The sequence below is a fragment of the Bufo bufo genome, chromosome 2, assembly GCF_905171765.1.
Source record: "Bufo bufo chromosome 2, aBufBuf1.1, whole genome shotgun sequence".
Lineage (NCBI taxonomy): Eukaryota > Metazoa > Chordata > Amphibia > Anura > Bufonidae > Bufo > Bufo bufo.
Window position 1 is genome coordinate 192,815,708 of NC_053390.1, and position 17,683 is coordinate 192,833,390.

A 17,683-nucleotide genomic window follows, 5' to 3' on the forward strand; every position below is an offset into this window, starting at 1 on the left:
CTCAGGGGGCATGTCCTTTCTCTGGGGGTATTTCCTTTCTGCTGTAGCTCCTTCCCTGTAACTGCCACAGCTTGTAACAGAAGATATGGCTGTTGACTAGTGTTGAGCGAACTTGTCTTTTAAGTTTGGCGTCTAAAGTTCGGGTTATCGAAGAATCGCGTTATGGATTCTAAATTCCGTTATGGTCCGTGGTAGCGGAATCCATAACGCGATTCTTCGATAACCGGAACCCGAACTTTAGACGCCGAACTTAAAACACAAGTTCGCTCAACACTACTGTTGACACCTGATGATTTAAAAGGGTTTTCTGGATTTTAATACTGATGTCCTATCCTTTCGATAGGTCATCAGTATCTGATCAGTGGGGGTCTGAGACCGGGGACCCCCGTCAATTAGTTGTTTGCTCTTAGCTTTTCCTAGGCCAGTGACGGCGCGTTCATTGGTCACATCGGCTAGGCGCAGCTCAGCCCCATTGACGTGAATGGGGCTGAGCGTGATACCAAGCATAGCCGCTATACAATGTGCGGCGCTGTGCTTAGTGATTACGGAGAAGGAAGCGCCGCTCACCGTGCCGATGCCTTCTCAAACAACTGATCGGCAGGGGTCCCAGGTGGTAGACCCCCACCAATCAGATACTGATGACCTATCCAGACGATAATCTCGGAAAAACCCTTTAAACTGAGCATGTGCGTCCACCAAAATGAGGTGGATAAGGAATAAGGAAAAGAACAAACAGCAGGTGGCGCTATACAAATACATTTTATTGAATAGCTTAGTGGCTATACAAAATTTTTAATTACGAGCAATTACAAAAGTATTCAGATCCAGGAGCTGGTTTGAAAAGGGTAGAATATTATTTGTGGCACAACTTCTTTTAACAGCTATATTGTGTATCGAATGTGGGACCCTTTTGTTTTAGTGCTGTGGGTTTCGGGTTATGGACTTAAAACTGAGAGCAAAGATATAGCTGATTTTGGCCGTGAGGAAGGTTATTTTCTTCTTATGTTACACACTGTCATTTATATACAGAGAATCTAATATTCCAGTGATAAGGCCTCATGTAGGACAAACAGTAATTTGACTCTGTGGGCAGAAATGCTATAGATTTCTCCTTTGGGACAGTAAATTAACGTCTTGGACATACTGGAGGCCAGCAAATGTTTTAGCATGAGGCGACGATGAGAACAGTCGTAGCAGCTGGCACGTGGGAATCTTAGCTGTGTCCTGATGTGGTTTAGAAGTTGGTTCGAGCGTCATCTTCTGGGGTAGATATAACTTCATCATATTGGCTTTTCTATAACTATTCAAGCAGGCCTGTCCATACATTCCTGAACCGTCCGTAAATAGAGCACACGTTTTTATGGTTTCCAGAAGAAAATGAAATGTGTCTGTGATTTGTCTGAGGCTGGTAGAGTTTTCGCAGGTCGTTACGAGTGTTATTATCATCATTTTACAGCTCTCATTAAAGGCTGATAATGATTTCATAGCAGCAAATGGAGCTATAGACAGATATCGCTTTATTATGGATCTTGTCCATTAAAAAATCTTGGCTGTACATGACTTTCGCATAAGTTGTCCAGAAAGAAGAAAAAGGACAGCAGTCTAATAGCAAGACTCATAAAGAAACTCCAGAGTTAGTATATCTGCCCCATTGTATTTTATATATATATTATCTTTCCAGCTGTTAGACATATTTTTCAAATTCCAGGACAACCCCTGTAAAGAGGACTTGTCACCAAAAAATGCACCGCAATCAGCAGGTAGCATGTTATAGAGCAGGAGGAACTATATATGTGTGGAGAAAGATTAAGTTTAACTTGTAATTTAAATATTTATATCTCTGCTTTTTGAACTTAAGACCACCCCCATGTACAGCTGTCAGTCACTCTGTATACAGGTACATATACCAAAGGCTATCACTGATAACACCAACCCCTTGTACAGTTGTCTGCTATCAATCACCTCCCAATGTACAATGAAGTCAGAAAAAAGCATTAATTGGATAAATTGCATGATTTACTGAATATTTTCTCACAAAACTATATATCAATCTGCTCAGCTTCTCCTGCTCTATAAGATGCTGCCTGCAGATTGCACTGCATTTTTTGGTTTTGGCTTTCACACAGTTTCATTTCATTTAATAGAGAATGGTATAACTAACAGATTTCTAAGTCACTTCATTTAAAAAATCTGCCTGCATCTACCTGAAAAACGCTGTAAAGTCATGGCCACTAGGGGTCTCACTTCCACCTACGTTGCAGTCCACTGCCTGTTGTCAGGCAAGATCTTTCCCTGGTAACAGAGACTCAGAAGACGGCTGAGAGGAAGTGGGGGTCGTGTCAGAGCTATATGAGACTGTGAACCTGATAAAACAACAGCTTTGGCATAGCTTCTGAACAACACAGGAGCCTTCTGCCTTTGTGTAAGTGTGATTCATCCCTCCTTATCTGTTCTGTGAGCTTTGGAGCTGAAAACAAGGATGGTGGGAAGTAAGGGAAAGAATGTCTGAGCAGTGCAGTGCTGGCAGAAGGGAGACGCCACCTGCTTCTGAGTGAAATGAATCTAGCTATGCAGCTGAAACTGGAAATAATATGGCTGGAAAAAAAAACATTAGGGAAACCGAAACATAACTATTCCTTTACAGTTATGATTTTACAGTGAAGCACAGCCATTATGCAAACTTTTTCTTTTTTGAAATCTCAGGTATGCGTTAAAGGAAATTCATTAGTACGGACAGATCAGCTTACATCAGGGTATCTTTATGAACTTCCCCACATTGAGAGACAGATGGGAGACTAGCTTCTCTGACATCTTAGAAACAAGAAGAGCCCTTATCAGCATGCAGCAGAGCTAAGAACGTTTCTATAATACTTTTCACTGCAACCCTGACTTCTTAGAAACATTTAGAGAATGCACCTCCAGTCGTTATTATAGCTTTTGATCATGGAATTCCATCCATATTCATCCAAAGTCTCAAGAAAGCCAAAATAAAATAAACACGGATTGACTCTTCCATGAAAAAAAAAAGTGTTTTTCCTTCCTTAAAGAGGAACTGTCGCCTCTCGTGACACTTCTGTTTTAGTAAGTATTTGCATTCCCCATGTAATAACTATTTTTAAGCATCTATTCTTATGGCTCTATGTTGTTCCGTTCTTTTATTATTCCTGCTAGAAGTTATGAATGAATTACTAGCAGCCTGTATAAGGCCCCTTTCACACGAGCGAGTCCCATGCATTGGACTCACAGCATGTGTCAGGGAAAGCTCCCATTCTGACCTCCCAGCACTGACGGGGTCGAATTGCATTATATTAATTTATGATGCTATGCAACCCTTACAGTTCTGGAATGTATTGGATAATACTGACAGCATTATGTCAGTGTTATCCAATACATTCCAGAACTGTAAGGGTTACATAGCATCATAAATCAATATAATGCTATGCGACCCTGTCAGTGCTGGGAGGGCAGTCCGGGTGCTGCTCCATACTCACGCTGCCGGTCCGTTGAGTGAGAATCTCTCACCTGAAAGGGGTCTTAAAGGTCCAGATGGGTGTTACCAGTTGGGGTGTGTCCCTGCACATTCTGATACTAGCCAATCAGTGCTGCCAGTGTCATACTCCCAACTGCTAACACCTATCTGGTCCTTAATTCATTAATAAAATTCTAGCAGGAATAATAAAGGAATGGTACATCACAGAATCATAATAATTAGGGATCGACCGATTATCGGTTTGGCCGATATTATCGGCCGATATTGAGGATTTTGAACGTTATCGGTATCGGCATCTATTTTGCCGATATACCGATAACGTATTGGGAACACAGAACGCGCTGCTCTCAGCGCTCTCTGTGTTCCCTCCGCAGCACAGGGGAGAAGGAAGCAGTCTCTCCCTCCCCCTGTGCTGCTGCTGCCGCCAATGACAGGAGAGAACATAAGAGGAGGGGCGGGGCTGTAGCCAGCGCTCCACCAATGAAGATAAGCCTTTCATTTATTCATATACAGGAGCTGGGAGCTGGCTGCAGAATCACATAGCCGGCTCCCGACCTCTATGAGCTGTAGCTGCGGTCCGCGGTAGTTAACTCCTCAGGTGCCGCGGATCGCAGCTACCGCTCATAGAGGTCGGGAGCCGGCTATGTGATTCTGCAGCCAGCTCCCGCCTCCTGTATATGATTGAGAGACTTATCTTCATTGGTGGCCCCCCAGTATGAATCATTGGTGGCGCAGTGCGCCCCCCCCCCAAGCCCCCCAGTATTAATCATTGGTGGCGCAGTGCGCCCCCCCCCCAAGCCCCCCAGTATTAATCATTGGTGGCGCAGTGCGCCCCCCACCCCCATCCCAATAGTAAAAACATTGGTGGCGCAGTGCGCCCGCCCCCCCCACCCAGTATTACTCATTGGTGGCAGTGGCCACAGGATCCCCTCTCCCCTTCTCCTCCGATCGAAGCCCCAGCTGTGTAAGCCTGGGGCTCCGATCGGTTACCATGGCAGCCAGGACGCTATTGAAGCCCTGGCTGCCATGATAAGCTCCATGCTGCTGTGTGCACAAAGCACAGAGCAGCAGGGACAGAGTGAGATCCTATTCACCCTGATAGAGATCTATCAGGGGGAATAGGACAAGGGTTCTAGTCCCTAAGGGGGCTAAAAGTTAGTAAAAAAAAAACCCACAAAAAGATTAAGTATAAATGAAAAAGATTTTAAAAAAATAAAAATAAATACACATTAACAATAAACAAAAAAATACACATTAACAATAAACATTAATTTTCAGCAGATTTGTGTAGGAAATTTTTTTTTCTCAAAAATGAAAATTCCCAGAATATCGGTATAAATTATCGGCTATCAGCCTGAAAGTTCACAAATTATTGGTATCGGCCCTAAAAAATCAATATCGGTCGATCCCTAATAATAATAGTTTCTTGAATATTTTTTTTTATTACATGGGAACTCAAGTATTTGCTGAAACAGACACGTCAGGAGAAGTGACAGGTCCTATTTAAAGAAGGACACCGCATTCGGTAATACAGTAGATTTGTATTTTCTTTACTTCTTGGACTGTTCAGCCGCCCAGTTCTCTTCCTTTCCTTTTCTCATGCACATGAAATGCAGCCAGTACAGTCAGACTCTGAGCCTGACCCTGTGTGAAATACAACAGGAATGCCATTAGTGAATTGCTCTTGACAGAGTCAAGCAAAATTTCCAGATAATTATTTGACTTTTCTTGCTGGCACCCATTTTGCTCTGTTGACTAATGGCTTCCTTTGTCTCCTGTAATTCTCTTTCCCCAGAAAACGTATTGACACACCGCTGGTTTCTTATAATGTAACATGCAGAGAGCCTCATATAACGTATATTATCCGAGGCCATAGAAAAGAGTGTGCAATAATGTGTGTTCTGTCGACATCTTCCTTTGGCAGCAGCTCTTCAGTCACAGCTGCACACAGTTATCCAGGAGAGGATCTCGAGGAGCACATAGACCCGAAATTGATCACAAGCGAGGACATTTAATTACAGCCTGTGGAAGATTGTGTTTCTAATGTTTAATTAAAGGCGCCGTCTCTTTGTGAGTGAGAGCATATGGAAAGTGCCGGCCTGTCCATCAGAAGTGCATTCTGCACATATCAGCCCCCCCGACAACGCACCAGACACTTTCCATTTCTTGTATTGTTTCACAAAGGGGGCGTCCCGCGACTAACATTAGTCTGCCCACAAGCCGCCCACCCTATATAATCAATTTCTCAAAGTGCTTCTGTCTGCAGCTTTCTTCTCATCTCACTTCATGATTAGATTGTCCACCATCACTGGCTATCTATCTATCTATCTATCTATCTATCTATCTATCTATCTATCTATCTATCTATCTATCTATCTATCTATCTATCTATCTATCTTCTATCTGTCATCTAGATATGTATCTATCTATTTATTTATATCTATCTATCTATCTATCTATCTATCTATCTATCTATCTATCTATCTATCTATCTATCACATATCTATCTATCTTCTATCTGTCATCTAGATTTCTATCTGACCCCTGATATATTTATACATATTAATTAGATCTCCCCTCAGTCGTCTTTTTTCTAAAGTGAATAACCCTAATTTTGATAATCTTTCAGGGTACTGTAGTTGCCCCATTCCAGTTATTACTTTAGTTGCCCTCCTCTGGACCCTCTCCAGCTCTGCTATGTCTGCCTTGTTTACTGGAGCCCAGAACTGTACACAGTACTCCATGTGTGGTCTGACTAGCGATTTGTAAAGTGGTAGGAATATGTTCTCATCACGGGAATCTATGCCCCTTTTGATGCAACCCATTATCTTATTGGCCTTAGCAGCAGCTGCCTGACACTGGTTTTTGCAGCTTAGTTTGCTGTTTATTAAAATTCTGAGTCCGAGTCCGACACTGATTCTATATCAACGTCAGAAGGAGCTGTGGAAGTATTCGATCCTGCTCACCGTATCTCCAGTGTATCGTCTTGTATCTTAAGGGCTCATGAACACGACCATATGTTTTAGTCTGCATCCGATCTGCATTATTCATGGTTTAGAGGCGGAACCATTCATTTCAAAGGCATCCACATGTCCATTACGCGCCACCCATCAAAAAGAGAGAACATGTCCTGTTGTTGTCCGCTTTGTGGCCAAGGATAGGACATTTATACAGAAGTTAAAAAAAAAATGCTGGCCTGCCCATGGCGTGTTTTGAGGATCCGTGATTTGAGGACTGCAAAAAACTTACGGCCCTGTGAATGAGCCCTAAGGGTTCAAGTCATAAGTTGGCATCTACTTTAACAAGCGGGTACTGTCTGCTATGTAGACAGCTTTATTACACAGCACGCTCAGATTTGTAGCTCAGGTGAAACCTCTGTGTTAGAATGTCGAAATGTATTAGATTCATTAATCATGTTATGCTTATTTCATTCTAACTGCGGAATAAAATCATTTTTAGGTCAGCGTGCTTGGGGAAATCATCTGGCTCTCCGGAAGATTACTGCGGTTCTCTGATTGTATCAGGTAGAAAAACTAATATACAACAGGGATCCATAGTCTGCCCGCTCATATCGTGGGAGTGCGAAAAATGATCATACTGGATGATCAAGCTGAAGAAGTGTTGCGGCTTTTGGGAAGTTTTCATTAAATGCCAATGTGATATGTGAGGGATAAAACAACTTTATATGTTAAGTAGTACTTCAGGCTCGGGAAAGAGGAGCTGCACTAAATTAGACTGATAGTCGCGCTTTACGTCCACAGATCCTGTGAAGAGAATATTATTTGAACTCTTAGCTTTCTAGATCGCTTCCAGTGTATTATATAAATCTACTTGAAGTAAAGTATAACGTTATAAAAAGGTAAAAAAATTTATAAATAATAGACATGGATCAACATTTAATAAATGTAAGTGCACCTAGACACTGTCATTAACGGTGCCAAGATTTGCAACAAATTGGATTCTGCACCTTGCTCAACAAGAGAGGTATGGCTTACCTGAAAAAGGGGCATGGCTTTGTGGGAAAGGGGGTGGGGCCTAAGATGCTAAATTTTGCACCAAAATTGTGCCACAATTCTGCATGAAATTCAGTCTCAAAATAAGCCAATCAATAGTTGGTGTGGAGTTAGTCAAAAGTATTAATCCTTGCGCCACATTTATCATCCAGCCTGAGCCACTGAGATAAATCCGGTGCAGATCTAGACGGCCTGGGTAATCTTACGCCATTTATAGGTTTAAAGGCTCTCAATGCTACCAAGTAACAATGTGACATGCTACAATGCCAAAAAGATTAAAGGGGACCTGTCACGTTGAAAATGGTGTCTGAGCTGAAGGTGGCATGTGACAGAGCAGGAGGAGCTGAGTAGACTGATATATAAGTTTTGTAGAAAAAGATTCAGTAAAACTTGTCATTTATACATTTAAATTACTTCTCACTCTGGCCTTTGAAGTCCAGGAGGCGATCCTATCAGTGACTGACAGCCTTCCCTCTATGACTGTGTATACAGGGATAGCTGTCAGTCACCGATAGGACCGCCTCCATGACTGTGTATACAGAGATAGCTGTCAGTCACCGATAGGACCGCCTCCATGACTTCAAAGCCCAGAATGTGCAGGAATTTAAATGAATACATTTTACAGATTTTTTTTCCCATAGAACTATATATCGATCTGCTCAGCTCCTCCTGCTCTATAACATGCTTCTGGCGGAATACTTAGCATTTTCATTGTGAAAGGTTCCCTTTAAATTTACCTCTTTTGGCTATTTTATTGAGTGTTGCTAGCCATCAAAGTGTTATACAGCTGACTGGGGCAACTCTGTCTTTCACCAGGCTGCTTCTGAGGCCTGAGTTGACCATGACAATATGACAACTGATCATCACACAATGGGTCAGCAGAAGAAATACAGTGGTTGGCAATCGTAGTATGTGGCATGTAAACTACCATTTAGCTCTTGACAATACCGCTTAGTTGTCAAAATGTCATGGCCAACACAGGCTTCATCTGTGACCTACAGGTCTGTTCTGGTAAGTCTAACGTAGGCGTGTGTGCAGTTGTCACTTTTTGCCTGCATCTACAGGTTGGTCCACATTTTTCATCCCTGACTCATTTTGTCTTTGTCATTGTCTTTACTCAAGTTTCCTGCATTAGGTATGATGACAGATTTACAGAGGCCATCATTTGCATACATCATGTGAAAATGTCAGTGGCTCCAATTCTCAGAGGAAGTAGTGGCTCCCAGGTCATAGAGCTGCGTACTGCGTGGTATGCACACAACCCCTTTATAGAGGATCGATCATGTCTTCCACATCAAGCGACAATCCGAGAATTGTTATACTATTAGTGGTGGAATGGTGACAGGTCCTCTCTGAGGCCTCATGCACACGACCGTGTCCATTTTGTGGTCCGCAGATCCGCAAAATACAGTTTTTTATGCGTTTTTAAATTTTTGTGGACACATTGACTTCAAGTCCGTGGTCCACATTTTGCGGATGACCTGTGTGCTTTCAGCCTCTGTATGTCTGTTTTGCAAGAAGATAGAACATCCACAAAATGTGGATCATGGGCCTATTGAAGTCAGTGGGTCTACATAAAATGCGGATGCAACATGGACAGTAGATGTATTTTAGGGATCCGCCAAATACATATTGTTGCCTGCATGAGGCCTCACTATTTTCCGAGATAATTAGGTGCTGTGGTCAACTTTACTATCCCTGTAATAAAATGATACTTTCCCCTTTAAACACCATTTATTGGTCCGTATAGAGTGTCAGTAAAGTAATCCAGATCCAGCCTTTTCTCTGTCTCCGTTAACACGTCGAAATATAAATTGATATTTTATGGTAAAAGTGAACATATGGATCGTTGGAGCTGATGCAGAGAGAACAATGCCTAGCATCTGGTTTACATTAAAACTGAAGTGACATGAAGGACAGAAACATTAAAACATCATTTCTCTCAAGAAAAGAAGCTTTAGTAATTAGCTGCAGAATATCAAGAGTAAATGTCTAGCTACCAGTAAACCTGTCAATATTAGGAAAAAGTGGGATTATGAATATGATAAACAGTCATAAAACCATTCTTGGCTGCTGAATGTAAACATATTGCTTTACAGCAATTGACGTCATGTTCGTTGGGGCGACACATTTTATTTTTTATTACAGTGCTGGTTATAGGAGCTTTTAGCCAGATAACATTTTGAAAGGAGATGCCGAGCTTGCAGATGAGATGCATCAGGGTTTTTCTTTTGTAGGACCCTCACATAATCAGTATCCTGCTGTTCGAACACAAAATATTTTTTTGTGGATAAAATAAGAAGGGTTTCCTACAATTGAACAATTGTAGCACATTGTCCCCTATCCAAAGGGCATGATTATTAGATTGGCAGAAGACCCCACCAGTCACAAGATAGGTGAGTACAGTGCTCAGCTATTTCCGGAACTCCCATAGAGATGAATTGAGCTGCATGCTCAGCCTGCCGCTCTTTCATTTCAGGGGGCCCTGCAGAGGAAGGGTCCATTCACATGTCCGCAACTGTTTTGTGGTCTGCAATTTGCAGATCCTCAAATAAACGGACACCGGCCATGTGCCTTCCACATTTTGCGGACTGCACATGGCCGACACTATGATAGAAATGGCCGCGGAACGGAAGTGCGGATGCGGACAGCACACAGTGTGCTGTCCGCATTTTTTGCGGCCACATTGAAAATGAGGAAGTACGCACCTGTTCCGCAAAATTGCGGAACGGATGCGGACCCATCTTGCGGACATGTGAATGGACCCTAAGGGTTCCTTGTTCTTATTATCAGTCGAGGTCCCAGCGCTATGATAACCACCCATCTAATAGTTATCCCCCATTAATACAAATTTTATATACTGTAAGTCAAATGAGTTTAGGTCTTGCAGGGAGCCCCCCAGGCTGGTCTTTACCTTGAAGAAACTTAAATCTGTTTTTATTGGATGGTCACAAGCCTATGGTCATGGGTGATTCCTCATTGAAATGAATGAGAGTTAAAGGGGTTACCACAATAGGGAATAACCACAATAGGCGCTGGCCAGGGAGGAATTATGGAATTGGCTGAGTAGCAGGTGCTCTGCTGCTTCCATAACTCCGACAGCAATGAATAGGAGTTAAGCAAGCAGTGTAGCACAACAAGCTATGCCGGCTCAGAAGTTACAGAAGTAGTGTAGCTTGTTGTTCTATGCTGTTTGCGTATCTCACATGCAAAGCTATGGGAGTTATAGAAACAGCAGAGTTGCTCGGCCATTTCTATAGCTTCACCTCTCCTGGCCGCTGCCTGTTCAACTTATTCCCATCTCGACCATGGATAGCCAAGATGGGACAACCCCTTAAAGGGGTATTCCCATCTTGGACATTGGGGGCATATTGCTAGGATATGGCCGCAGTGTCTCATAGAAACGGGTCCCACCTCTGGGTCCTGCACCCATAATTAGAATGTAGTCCACAAAGTCCCAGAGGGTGCACCGCTTATAAGTGGCCACCTTCCATTCATTTGTATGGGAGTGCCTAATATAGCTAAGTGCTGGCTCGACTATTTCCATAAGCCCCAAAGAAAGGAAAGAAGCGGTGTCCGTGCTTGCATGAGCCCTCCGATGCCTTGTGGGCTCCATTTTAAGTATAGGTGCAGGTCTCACAGGTAGGACCCCCACCTATCAGACATTGACATCGCTAGGATATGCCCCCCAATGTCCAAGATGGGCCAACCCTTTTAAAGGAAGTTATTTTCAACTACTACCACCCCACCGGGATGAGGGATTTAGTTCTTTCCAAGATCAATGGTGGCTCTGTCTTCACCAGTGGAACTCTTAGGAGAAACTTGTTTATGTCATGTTGTGTTACACAAGGAAGAACTGCCATCCATAAAGTATGCATATTCAACAATACAATAGCTGTGCAGGTTTGTCATGTTTTGTAACTGTAGTTTACATAAGCAAAAACACAGATATTATCAGCTGCAAAGCACCATACCTCAGGCAGAAGCTTGCCACGGACACGTGTCGATCACACAAACAGCAGACCATGTAATAGCAAATCCAACACAGCTTCTTTCTGGTTCAAATGAAGTCATTTTTTGTAATCCTCTTAAAATTGCATATAGACAGAGGCAGAAAAAATTCTGACGCGTTTCAAGCTTCCACGAGCTCTTAATTATGGAATAGTAGTCAATGTTAAGATCCATCATGTTCAAAACTCAAGGGTTTGGGTAACATGGAGAAATCTATTGTGGCTACTATGGTCTTTATGGAAGAGGGCTCAAAGTTCAAGTTGTCCACGTCCTCTAACTTTAGCAGGAAAATTTTGAAGTGTGCACAGGCCTAAAGAGAGTCGGTCACCAGAAAATTCACTGTTAAACCAGGCATGATGTCTTGTATTACTAGGTCAGCTGAGTGTAATGATACCGTTCACTTAAAAATCTGTTGCTTTTTATTCTGGAGAAAAAATTTACTTTTTTTTCCATATGTAAATTATGTGCACCCTTGCTCCCCCTTCTTCCCCTGGCAGCCTTATCCCCCTCCTTCTCGACTGACAGGGTCAGGTTCTTGCATAGTCATCTCAACTGGCTCTGTAAATCAAGGAGGAGAGGGAGGATCTCGGCAGAGGAAGGTAGAGAAGTAAGGATGCGCAGAGTGTCTTGGGCCCGTGCACTTAACTGCTCGTTTGCATATGGATTATTGGTACTTTTTCTCCAGAACAAGCCATTGTGCCTGTTTTAATAGTGAATTTCCTGGTGACAGGCTCCCTTTAATAAAAAACAAGTTTTAAAATCTAGCTGTTGTTTTTTACATATTATACAGTAGCTATGCATATTTTCTGCTGTTTCTTTTAGAAGTCTAAGAATCCTTTAACATTCTTACATTTCAATATCTGACATTTCCAAAAAATGTGATTCAAGTAGGAGTGAAATATTCATTGTGTACATTGCTGGAGATATATGAGGAAGCATATAGGATTCTTGCTATGATAACATAGTGCATACGGTATATTGTAAGTAGCGAGAAACACATTAAAGGAAAAAAAAAAAAAGCTCTTCACTGTCAGATGTTACATTTTAGATTTGGCACTTAACATCAATAGCTTGACTCAACACAGGCTGAAAAAATAGATTAAGCAGTCTGTATGTTGTTTCTTCAAAGGAGCGTTTGACTTTTATGGAATGTTTCCTTAGAGTGGTGTAAATGACCTCAGAGTCTGATCGTCTTTTCAGTTGTTCAAATTCTAATAAAAAAAATGACAATCTGTTGTAAGCAGATAAGGAGGAACCTGCATCTTGGGAAAGGCATCATGAACACCCATTTAGTGCCGTCACCTTCACATGAATAGTGGATATTTTTTATTCCAGGATGCCTGAATAATGACAGCACATGTATATCGGGGCATTAGCATTACGACAAATGGTATTGTATGGTAAACGTAGCTCATAGTAATATGTAATCGTATTAGGGTGCTTTAAAACTAATATTTAATAACTTATATTTAAAGGGGTTATCCCATGATTCATGTAAAAAATGAAAATTCGAACCATGCCTGTACCTCAAATAGATCCAGAGAACTCCCTATTCATTGTTCCAATTGCTCTGCTAGATTGATTTAAAGGCTATGTACACCTTCGGGGGCAATTTTTGTTTTTATGATTGGATTTTACTCATTTTGGGCTAGAAATCATTTTTTTCAATTGGTCTTCATTAAAAAAAAATTGCCACTCTCACAAAGGGTTAACTGTTTTTCTAGCTGTGTGCATCCTACTTTCACTTTGTGCCGATCATCTAATAACCTTATCTCTAAATTACTAATAGGTCATAAACTCTTATTTAAGCCACATTCTTATCAGTAAGATAAGAACTGAGCTATAATGAGTGTAAATAAGGTCAGAGATAAGGAGCCCACCAGCTAGCTGCCTGATGGAAGATGGAGAAAATTCAGATCCTGCTAATAGAGCATCTCAGCTCTGTACAGAGAAAAGGACTCCATATTTTGAATAAAGACCAATTGAAAAAATGATTTTTACCTCATAATGGGTACAATGCAATAATAAAATAAATGCCCCCAAAGGTGTGCATAGCCTTTAAAACTGGCCTTAGAGCTTTAAAGGCTAGGGGCACCTTCGGGGCAATTTATTATGATTGCATGTTACTCATTTTGGGCTACAAATATTTATTTTTTCAATAGGTCTTTATTAAAAAAGTTCAGCAGCTGTGATACATGCGGTTAAAAATCTGTCTATTTGTAGACTGTTCCTCCATCAGCTGAGGGCTCATTTGAAGCCTTATCTCTGATATCCTGACCTCATAAACACATTATAACTAAACTCTTATAAAATTGCTTAAGAATATGGCTTAAAGGGGTTGGGTCATGATTAATGTAAAAAATTAAAATAAGCCATCATATAGTACATGACAATCTCTTTCTAACAAAGCTAGAACCAGCCCTGTACCTCACATTGGTCCAGAAATCTCCACATTTACTCCTCCAGTTGCTCTGCTAGATTCTTTTCAGCCTGGCAGCTCAGGGGGCCCAGGGGTCAGAAAGGACATGCCCCCTGCATTTCCTTCCTGCCACAGCTCTTTAACCTTTAACTGTCACAGCTTCTAACAGAACATATGGTTGGTGGCAAGTGAAGAGTTAAACTGAGCATGTGCAGCCTTCTCAGTGAGACGGACAAAAAATGAGGAAAAGAAAAAAAACTGCAGGTGGCGCTATACAGATGAATTTTATTGACTAGCTCAGTGGCTATACTACATTTTTAATTACATGCAATTACAAATGTATTCAGATCCAGGTGCTGGCTTGAAAAATTTAGAATATGTTTTGTGACACAAACCCTATGAGGTCAGGAGATCAGAGGTTAGGTTTTACATAAGCCCTCTATCATAAAATACTGAAATGCTGAAATTTTTTAATAAAGACCAACTGAAAAAATGCTTTTAGCCCAAAATGAGTAAATGCAATCATAAAAAAATTGCCCCCAAAGTGTTCATAGCCTTTAAGATAATGAATTTCTAAATATCACTTTTTTTTTTTTTTTTGTATAATGATCATGAATGTAGTTCCAATAAAGGCATATTTTAGGATTTAACTAGACTGATCTGCAAGGGTCCGTCACCATGCACCCCAACAATCATATGTTCTGCAGTAGCTTTGGCATTGTAACTACACAGCTACATCGATTGCTGGGTACTGCACCGCTTCTCCCACTGAAGTGAATGGGAGCAGTGCTGCCTTAACCAGCTCCTTCCACTACACAAAGCATGGAGCTGTGTAGTTTGGGCAGCAGAGCCATCCCGAAACAGTTGTCCGACCCCTCCCCCATTCTGATATTTATGGCCTATCCTGGGGATACCATAGACCATTAAAGGGAATCTGTTATTAGCAACCTACCTATAAAACTGTTTGCATAGATACATAGTAGATGAACTTTCATTAGTTAATTAAAATGCTCTTTTTTCTTTTGTTGATTTGAGGCTGTGTTCCCGAGTTATAATACTTTTTGTTAATATGCAAATTAGGTATTTGGTGCAATGAGGGAGTCACCATTGCCCTTGTTGCTCCCAAGCTCTGCTCCTTTTTGTGGTCAGCCCCTCTCTTTGTGCCTTCCCACTGCCTGGCCCTGTCAACTAAAGCAGACAGTAAGGGGCTGAGCACAGAAATGAGTGGAGCTCGGGTGCCACAAAAGCAAAGGTTACACCCTCTTTGCACCATAAACCTAATTTGCATATTGTAAAAAAAAAAAGGATCATAACTCAGGAACGGAGACTCAGATCAACAAAAGAAAAACAGTATCTTAATAAAGGTGAACCACAGCTACGTCTCTGTGCAAATAGTTAGATAGGGAAGTCACAGGCGACATATTCCCTTTAATAATAAAAGTCCAGTAAAATCCTTTTATTATGTCCTCAGCGGTAATTAAAAATGAATGAGAAATGACATAATGGCACCGTATAGCATCATTTAATAAGTACTTATTAGTACCTGTAATATCCAGCCACACTAACTGATTCCCCAAGGATATTTCACAGACTGCAAGAAAGCCAGGAGGATTTCTTCCATTGGTTTTGGCGCTTAGATGAGAGATTAATATATATTTCTCCCAGTGCAGGAAAGGTAATCTTGTTTTCCTGCATGTAAATAAATAACCTAAAGGTTTTGGGAGAAGCCGTCTGAGTAAAAGGCATTATTAAATGTACGGCGGAGACACTTACGCCATTTGTAAATGTCAGTGATACGTGTTGTACTGTAATACCTTCTGCTGATGATCATAGCTTATGTTTTATTCTATATTGGAATGGTTTAATTTTGGGACCGTGGAGCTCCGATTCCACCGTTTACTGCACATTTGGAGCAGATGTATGCGCTAAAAATAAATATATCACTTTAATGTAACCTTACTGCCAAAATCTAGAAGCTCCAATCTGTCTGCCTACATGAGCTGATGGGGGCTCAATATTATACTAGCGTCCGGCTGTGAAAGGCATGAGTCTCCGAGGGCAATGTGTAATTAGAAATAAGAAGAGGCATGGTTTTTGACAAGCAAACGTGGCTCGGTCATTGCCTGATGAAAAGTATTTAAATGCCAGAGGCTGGAAATATAGGGAACCATTCAAATATATTACATTGCTGAAGGTTTACATACAGGTTAATGCACTTCATGTATCCTGAATAACGGCATAAAGTTTTCTAATTTTGTTGTCTAATTTTGATGACCTATCCTCAGGACATTTCCAAGAGCTAATTAGAGTGAGGTGTCAGCCAACTGGAGTCCAATCAATGAGATGAGATTGGAGGTGTTGGTTACAGCTGCCCTGCCCTATAAAAAACACACACCAGTTCTGGGTTTGCTTTTCACAAGAAGCACTGCCTGATGTGAATGATGCCTCGCACAAAAGAGCTCTCAGAAGACCTACGATTAAGAATTGCATAAAGCTGGAAAGGGTTATAAAAGTATCTCCAAAAGGCGTGCTGTTCATCAGTCCACAGTAAGACAAATTGTCTATAAATGGAGAAAGTTCAGAAATCCATATATTTTCAAAGGGTTCACATACCTTTTCTTGCAACTGTATCTTATAGGTGGGAGTCTGACTCCCAGGACCCCCGTTGATGACCTGTTTGAAGAGGGCTTGGTGCTTCGGTGAACGCCGTGGCCTCTTGTTAGACCAGTAACGCCACGTTCAGTCACATGGTCTAGGCGCCTCTACTCTCATTCAAGTGAATTCATGTACAGCCACTATACAATGTATGGCACTGTTCTTGTTAGGCAGTGAGGAGGCTACAGCGCTGCAGCCTTTTCAAACAATTGATCTGTGGTGGTCCCAGGTGTCGGACCCCTACCAATCAGATATTAATGACGTGTCCTGAGGATAGGTCATCCATATTATACTCCCGGAAAACTTTTCTTAATGTTATCTCTAATGTTCCGCGAAGAGCGTTCCGGATCATAGATCCGAAGTCGCTTCTTTCAAAACTTTGTTTGAATGCTGTACGGAGACCTGTCTCCTTACAGCATTCAAATGTTTGGGCTTGAAATTCGTTAAGTCCAGAGTCTCCCGAGACTTCGGTGAAGAACTTCGGCATTCAATTCTACAACTTTAAAAACATTTTAAAACTGCAATCTGAAGTTGGCTTCAGTGCCGAGGTATCTGTTAGTACCTGAGCCGTTTTCAAGTTGAATAGTGGAAGTCCGAAGTTATTCAACATAGTCTCGCAACACTTCGGACATAACGAATTTCACCTCTGCGAAGCCCATACTTTTAAATGTTGTACGGAGATGGACCTTTGATGACGTAATCCTTCTATCTTCATTCAGCAGGACCTGCGCTAACGTCACCGCGCTCACCACGTGGTGAGCGTGGTGACGTCCGCGCAGGTCCTGCTGAATGAAGATAGAAGGATTACGTCATCAAAGGTCCTTTTGCAGGTCCTCAAAGAAGAAGAAAGAAGACTATGCCGGCTGTGTGATCAAGTGGATGAGGTGAGTTAATTTTTTAACCCCTCAAGCAACACTTTACTAAGCGTTCTGTATTAAGAATGCTATTATTTTCCTTTATAACCATGTTATAATGGAAAATAATACAGTAAATTGACTTTAATCAATTTACTAACAACATCTCCTAGCAACCATGCATGAAAATCGCATTGCATCCGCACTTGCTTGCGGATGCAATGCAATTTTTACGTAGCCC

The 17,683-nt window shown here is 41.6% G+C and overlaps 1 protein-coding gene across 1 annotated transcript in view; it reads left to right on the forward strand.

The window, feature by feature from the left end:
- Positions 1 to 17,683, forward strand: part of CHSY3 (chondroitin sulfate synthase 3) — a 367,670-nt gene that overhangs the window by 93,887 nt on the left and 256,100 nt on the right. The gene's annotated exons all lie outside the window — the stretch shown is intronic.